Source organism: Chanos chanos, chromosome 12, assembly GCF_902362185.1.
Source record: "Chanos chanos chromosome 12, fChaCha1.1, whole genome shotgun sequence".
Lineage (NCBI taxonomy): Eukaryota > Metazoa > Chordata > Actinopteri > Gonorynchiformes > Chanidae > Chanos > Chanos chanos.
This window is the reverse complement of record NC_044506.1, coordinates 6,888,263-6,896,950: the sequence shown is the minus strand read 5'-3', so window position 1 is coordinate 6,896,950 and position 8,688 is coordinate 6,888,263.

The window sequence follows — 8,688 nt, the reverse complement described above, 5'->3', positions numbered from 1 at the left end:
AGCATTTAAACCTCAGAGCTCTGTTCGTTATCTGAGCTGCTAACTTTATTGTAGATCCAAGAGTGTTCAAAAGAGTGTTCATCAAAAGAGACCGCGCTCTCGTCACTGACGTGCTCGGAGCAGTAACCACGGCGATGTGCTGATTCAGCTTTTCGCCACGGTGACCCAAACCAGCCGTAACGACCGAATCAAAGAGACGGTTTGCTTTGAACACTCCTCTCAATGACATTACACACAGCTGCTAAAAGCTCTTTCAGAGAGAGACAGAGACAGAGAGACAGAGACCGAGAGACAGAGAGAGAGAGAGAGAGAGAGAGAGAGAGAGAGAGAGAGAGAGAGAGAGAGAGAGAGAGAGAGAGGAAGGAGGAGAACAGCTCTTGACCTTGAAGGAGAGTAGATTTTCAGTGCCTCCCAGGTTCTGTTTAATCAGCTGTTGTAATTGTACTGGACTAAATTTGGTGGAGTAACCTCGCGGCACCCCAGGCGAGATGGAGTCAGTTTAGAGCGGTGGTCATGCTGGAGAGCCTGTCTGTTCACGCCTGTCCTTATCTCATTAAAGCACAAACACATTCTGCCTCCTGACGCGCCCCACACTGTCTCCTGCTGATCTTCATTACCTCAGCAGAGACTTCAGGCCTGTTTAATATCACACATCTCTGATAGCTTCATTACAAAAATATCATTCTAAGCTTCAAAACTGGAACTCAGCCGGGGTCGTGTATTCCAATGCGTGTTTTACCGTACCCATATAAATAGGTGTAATAAAACATGTGTTTTAACAAAACAGGAGAAAACTGTGAAGCGTGTTTGCAATTTGCTTTAATTGCCCGAAACAGCAATTTAATAAATTACACTTAACTGTAAAGTATATTCAGCGTAATAAATACATTTGGATGAATGTGTAGTGCTTGCTTTCATCTAAAAAAAAAACAAATACACGTTATATAATACACAAATCACAATACTAATGAAAACAAAAGTATTAACAAGCAAGCAAAGGTCAAAAAGTAACCGAATTTCTGCTTCTGTCCAGAACCTCACATCACCCTCTTAAACTCTCTCTCCTTCTCTCTCTCTCTCTCTCTCTCTCTCTCTCTCTCTCTCTCTGTCTCTCCTTCTCTCTGTTCTGTGTGAACAGAAGGCAGCTGTTATTGATTGCTGGGGGCATGGGAGGGGGTGGGGGGGTCAGCGTTCTCCCCAGGAGTCACGCTACACACTCTCTCTCTCTCTCTCTCTCTCTCTCCCATTATTGAGTGATCTTCACTTCTGCAGAGGTGAGCAGAGACCACGGCCAAACATCCCATAATTTTAACACAGAGCAGGAATGGACAGATCTGCTGCCAGGACGCCGTTACTGTAGCAACGGCGGATCCTAATTACTGACAAAAAAAAAATAACTAAAAGACTGAGTAGCTAAAACAGCTTGGCAGGACAATGCTGACCATTACGTTGATCCCTTGGGATATTAAACCTGTTAGACTCCAGGGACTGGAAAAAAGAAAAAAAAAAAACAGACAAAAAAGTGCAGTGTTTTTATTAAATGCATTTATTTTAAAGTAGTTTTCTCATTACGTCTATGGTTTCCCTTACATCCATTATTCATGCCCAGAGCGTATCATTTCATATTACACAGTCATGCCCCGCGTCAAGGTATGACCCACTGTCAGATCATCACAGTAATGCTGGGTGTCGGTAGACTCCTGCCAGACGTGGTCTCTCCACACACTGGGGAAAAACACGTGTTTAGTGACACATGGTTGCTGCTTTATACTGCAAACAGTAAATGTCAAGGCAGTGGTGGTTCTTAATGAATCCAACCCCCTCTGACCTTTCAGCCCTGTGTAGACAGACTCACAACGTTTGTTCCTGCCTTCTTCCCCACCTTCACTCTCCACGAAAGGTTACCCTGACAGAGCCCGGAGAAGAGCGGACCCACGGAGAGATAAGAAGCTACGGTCTCAAAACTGATAAACGCTTTGGGGGCCCTGACTGGAGCATTAAGTCCTAATAGAGGTCCTGGCATGACTTCCATATGAACACAGTGCAGTAAATCCATTAGTGCTCTTCTGTTTAGCCTCTGAGACAGGGCTCCTGTAAACCGACTCAAAGGCCACATCTCTGGCACTCTCTATCCTCTGCTCTCTCTCTCTGTCTCTCTCTCTCTCTGTGTCTCGCTCTCTCTCTCTGTCTCTCTCTCTGTCTCTGTCTCTCTCTCTCTCTCTGTCTCGCTCTCTCTGACCCGTCTCCACACTGTCTGTCTGTGTCTCTAGAGCGACAGAGACACCCCTACACATCTTCCTCAACCCCACAGAGAGAAACCCCTCGTGGGCAAGAGAAAGCCCCAGACTCTGGAGGAAGTCAGCAGCACGCGGAACCTGACACTACGCAGCACAAGATTTCACTGAGTTCTTTGAAACTGCACATTCTGTCGTATTCTACTCCACTGTAACGTGTAAAGATGCCATCGTTTCCTGTATGACATACTCATTGTCTAGAGTGTGCCTGCCCCCCCCCCTCTCTCTCTCCTGTCTCTCTCTCTCTCTCTCTCTCACTCTCTCTCTTTCTCTGTTCGATGGGCCAATCGATCCTTCCTTCCCTGCCGCGACGCGGCGTCTCAGGGTAGAGAAAGAGGATCCACCTCGTTGGCTTGGACAGGCTCTCTTCCCCCTGTAGGGACAGGTCGTGGTAAATTAATAGAGCGCTGGCAGCCACTGGATAGTCTTAATGTATTTCTCATTGATGGAGTGAGAGAACATGAGTAGCCTCAGCTTTACTTAACACAAAACATAAATTCAGCACGCCCAGAGAGGAGAGCAACCTGCTGGGAGAGTGAGAAACGGGGAGTGTGGTAAGATCTGAGAAAAAAAAAAAAACGCCCCAGGAACCCTATAGTATCCATCAGTCAGATCTCAGTTTCAGTGTGTTTCTTTGGACTGACCTGACAACAGTTCAAGAATTCCATCTCTGCTGTACATACCAGAGCTGCTGAAGATGCTTTTCCTACAATGAACCTGAGACAACACGGCACCTTCGGAGTTTTTCCTCTCGACCAGGGCTGAAGCGCAGTCTCTGTGTTAATAAACATCTCACGCAATGGTCCTTTCAAAAAGAAAAAAACAAAACAAACAAACAGAAAAAAGAAAAGACTTTTTTTTTCAGTAAGTCCTTTTTTGCCACGACACTATTACATAATTTACCATAGATCATTCTCAGCTTTGTTCAGACTCATTACTGCATAGTTCATTTTTATGATGTGGCTTAAACCACAGGAGGATTTTGTATGTATACGTGTGTGAGAGTGTGTGCGTGTGTGTGTGTGTATGTATGTATGTAAATGCATGTGTGTATGTGTGTATGTGGGTGGCAGCCATGGCCTGGTGGTTCGAGATCCTGGCTTGCAACTAGAGGGTCACTGGTTCAATCCCTGGGGACCGGCAGGAAAAATGTGGGCGGGGGGGCAGGAGAGTGGCTGAATTGCACTTTCCCCTCCAGCAGCATCCACAGCTGAAGCACTTAACCTCCACCTGCACCCCCCAGGCACAGGTGAACTGCCACTGCTCCTGCTCCTGGTGTATGCGTGTGTGTATAGGATATAGGGTTAAATTCACTACCCACTGCTCACAGTGTGTGATCACAGAGATTCTAAATTCTAATATGTATGTATTTGTGTGTGTGTGTGTGTGTGTGGGTGTGTGCGTGTGTGTGTGTGCGCGCGTGTGCGTGTGTGTGCGAGTCTGACAAGCATTGAGCAGGTGAGAGTCATACCAGCTGCTTATTGAAGCTGCAGCTGAAGAATTGCCCGTGGTCACCTGCGCATACAAGCGCAGACACACACACACTCCAATCTCCCCGCAAGCGCAATGTTCCACTCGACTGAGCAGAGAAAATCACTTTCACTCAATGGCCGCGGGCAATTACTGACCACCCGAAAAATAGCAATAAAATCAATTTCAAGGCTTCGTCCCATTACATTTTAAATTGATCTCTCGCCAAATTATTTTTTTTCCCCCCTCGCGCGCTCTCTGTCTTTCTCTGTCTCGGCTGTTATGTGGGAATATAAACGACCTCCCTTTCCACATTTAGAATGACTCCAGAAATAGTAAAAATGATAAATGCTGCCAGTGAGACAGCACTGACAAAGATTACCTTGCTTTCCCGCTTTTTTTTTTTCTTTTTCCTCTTTTCTTATTTCTCGTTTCTTCAAAACCTTTTGTTGTGCCACACTTTGACACATTTATCTTTTTGAAGACAGCTCAGGCATCGTGAACTTGAAGGATTTTATTGGGTCTTGTCCTTAAAAACCAATCAGTTTATAATACAGGAGCAGAGACGTTTCCATGTCTTTGTGACCCCGCTGTGGAAACACAGACTCAGGACTACAGTGGTAAACAATGTTAGGCAGATAGCTTTGACACTTCATTACGATGATGACAGAGCCTTGGGTTCCCATGAACCGTCAAACCCAAACCTGCCTGAGGTTTCTCTCCAGGTAACTCAGTTAAAAACTGAAATGTGGCACTGGGTGACGACTCTGCTTTGGATAAGCAACAGCAATATAAATACATTTGTGTTCCCCTATAAGAAATGTACGTGTGAGAATCCCGGTGGCATACAAAAAAGCAGGGACTTACTTTAAAGAAATTGCAAGTGTTCACAGACGGGTAAAAAAAAAAAAATACACAATTTAAAAAAAACAAAAAAAACAATGCAAAATGTCACTTTAAAAAGGCTGTACCAAGATGTAAATTGATTTTCACAGTCCTCTCTTGTTTTGTGGCATGTTCTATTGGGTGACATGTTTGTGTGAATGGTGTTATTTCAGACCGAGAGCAATGTTGTGTGAGTCATATAACTGGAACACTCAGTCAGAGAATAGGGAGTGCCCCCTCTCCCCCCCCCCCCCCCCCCCCACCCCACCCCACCCCACCCCACAAATGAGCAAAAAGAACCAAGCTATAGGCCCAGTTCAGTGGCCATTATGTCTTCTACAGTCCAGAGACAAACCTTTACCTGTAGCAGGGCTTAACTGGCTTACCGTCAGTATACATGGAAAAAGCTGAGAAAGAGAGAAAGAGAGAAAGAAAGAAAGAAAGAAAGAAAGAAAGAAAGAAAGAAAGAAAGAAACCCCGGTTCTTTATTTAAAAAAGCCGTTGCCTAAAACAGTCACAGTCATTTATTTGAACACACACACACACACACACACACACATACAAAAAACCCTTCCAAATCATCATTTCACTTCTCATAAGATGTGGCTTTTTTTTTTTTCCTAAAGAACTGAGCCACTAGAGGTCAAAATGCATCAACGTACAACGAAGGTCTCATTGCACTTTATAACATTCAGTTTCTGCTGATCTTTTACAAACCTGACAACAACAACAAAAAAAAGTCCATACTGTTTTGATGGAGGGACTTATTCTCTTACAGACGTTCACTGAGATGCATTGCATTATCGGAAACTCTGCACATGTGAGAAATCCAAAACCCATCCATGTTATATTCCTTTCCTCTTCAATAATGTAGCTTCCAGCCCTGGAGAAATCAACTGGTCGTGCACTTGCTGACATCTGGGCAGCTTTTTTTCTTTTCTTTTTTTTCTTGTCTGCGTGTGTGTGTGTCACAGAATTCTTTTTCCAATATGTCCACGGTAATCAAAAGGCCGATTTCATACAGTGACCCCTGGAGGGGACCTGGGTGACGTTATAATTGGATTGCATTGCTTTGCGAACAAGAGACGCTTATGTTGATTGATTCGGTGTCTCGAGAGCTGGGTCCTACAGTTTGGGAGGGGAGGGGGGGAGGGGGGAGGGGGGCAAGGTCAAGACCTCTACTTGTGTCATTAAAATCGAAGCTGAAACAAAATAAAAAATTTAATCCGAACCCTTGAAAAAGCATTAAAGCTAAAATGTGGTGCCTCTTCAGATGACTAAATCTCACCCATGAGATTCGAATGATTTTCATTTATTTGATTTAAATTGATGAGTATAACAACACTATGACGTTTCACAGTGGCATGAAATTCTTCCGATGCAGCACCACATGAACCGTGTACTTATTTGGCAAATATGTTTTCAGCACACATGGTAAAAATCAGATCACTTGCATCACAGGTATACCAAACATGTTGATGCAAATACTATTTTATTATCATTATCAGACATTGTACTGGTCTACCTACAAAACTATCATTTTTAATTACATAGGTTACATTAAATCATAGAGAAACCTAAAAATAATTCCTATTACACATTATTTCACAAAAGTACTAAACAGGAATTGAGGAACTGTGGTGCAGAAAACATTACATAATATCGCTGTTTTTTTTTCCCCCCTCACATATCTAATACATGGAATCAGTGTGGCATATTTTGCGACTTTGGAGAATCTGAGACTAGTTGCCAAGCAACATAAGACTCAGACCCACACAGAACCTGAATTGGATTCCACATTTTTTATGATGTGTTTGTTTGTTTTAGGCTAGCCCATCTCCATATGGTAGCTTAAAAGAGAAAGAAAAAAAGAAGGGGGGGGCAGACAGATGCATTTATTGTCTCTTGAAGGTTGGAGAGGAAACTACTCCATGTTTAATTAAAAAGTAATTAAACAACAATTAAAAGAGAAAAAGACTTCAATTTCCATGAAAGAGGAAAGGACACAGGCACAGGGGTTTAGAATGGAACTCAGAATTCTAATTAAAAATCCCAGTTCATCCAAAAAAATGTAAGCAGCGCTAAAATAGAATTATTTGGGGGGAATTTCTCAACTTAAGCGATATGCACAAGCCTCTGTTTCTGTTTTTCCCCACTTATCAATAGTCAGCGCCTTCCTACTGCTTTGTTCAGATGTTGGTTTCCAAAAAGTGAGTCAAAAAAATTATATATATATAATTGAGAGAGAGAGAGAGAGAGAGAGAGAGAGAGAGAGAGAGAGAGAGAGAGAGAGAGATTTACATTTACTTACATATATAAACTTACTGGAACCTGTCACTTGTTTGACTGTCTCACCTCTGAAAACAGAATGCTCACGTTATATAGACCGACTGTGATTATTACATTTGCAAAGCATATTGTGAGATGAGATGTCCACTAATTAAAAGTAAAAGTACAAGTAGTTTTGCTTAAAAAAAAAATACTCAAGGTAGATTTAAAATATGTCTCCTGAAAAATACTTAAGCAAGAGTAAAATAGTCACTCACACTTTACAAAAACGTTTGTCAGTTTAATTCTACTTAGAGTATTTTTTTTAACAAAAGTACTTCTACTTTTACTTTTGCCATCTCTGCTATTTACCTATATGAAATCAGCAGGTTTTAAATTCTCTCCTAATGAGGAAGAGTTCAATATGTCCAGTTAGACTCGCTGCCCTCTACTGGACTTCAGAAGTGCTACACCGTCAGGCAGAGAAAATGGGATGCAACTCAGTAACTGTGGTTATACTTAAAAATAAATAAATAAATAAATCCATTAATTAATTAATTAATTAATTAATTAAGAAGAAGAAGATGAAAGTGATATATAGAAATCCCCACATTTTTTCTAATCATAAAACCACCACTTGTGCATGCTGTAAATGAGTGTTAAGCACAAAGGCACATTTTGCACTCAGACCTAGCTCTCAGAGTACTTTGGGAGTTGATACAACCAGTTCTTTTTTAAGGATGTGTGTAATTAAAAATGAAATTAGGTTGTAATCATGACTGCCAGCAGTTACTGACTATGACCTGAGTTGGTGTGAAGTCTACATCATATAGCACGTCAGTTCTTGCAAATGACACTTGAAATGACTGTTTTCTAAGGTCAGGTCCTATGACTCTGATGCAATGAGGTTAATTATCTCTCGGCTTTTGGCTTGCACAAAGAACAACAACAGGCATCTGTGGATACAAAACTAATGTCGCTTCAAAGTATTTCACCGACCACAAGTTTCAACATGCGGTCATTTCTAAGAGACTTTTTTTTTTTTTTTTTAATCAGGCAATGTGAATGAGCATGTACATGATGACACTGCCACCTTGTGGCTTTCTTGAGGACAACAGAACAGCCTGCTTTCAAAAGACTCCAGATCTTTCACTGCAGTTTTCCTTTTCTCTCTCTCTCCCTCTCTCTCTCTATGTCTCTGTCTGTCTCTCTCTGTGTTAACATACCAAATTCCACTGTGGGGTTCCAAACCCATGTTTCGTAACCTAAGTTATGTTGGTGCAGATTTCCAAACAGGTCTCCACTATATTGAGCAAGCTCTCTGAGAAAATTATCATTCAGTGATAAAAATCCATATTTTCAAATTCCACTCTGTAAGTGAGACAGTGAGAAGGAAGTACGCCGGACTCTGAACGGCGAGGATGTCCGTTGATTAATCGCTGATTAATCGGTCAATAAATATAATGATGTGTATTTTTGAAGGGGAAAAAAGCCTAATGTAATTTTGATCGCGTCCATTTCCTTCTGTTATTCTAAAAATTCAACAACAAAATATATCACATAATCTGTTTCGTTTATGATAAATAATAATAAATAAATAAATGGAAAATAAACAAGAAAAACGGAAACCACTGTCTGATTTTGGTCTCTCATTACTGCGGGCCCACAAACACAGGCCTTTCAACAGTTTTGTCGCCTATTGCCTATTGTGGCCTATATGCCTATTGTTTTAAACCAATGGGTTAAATAAGAAGAAAAAAAAAAGGCAAAC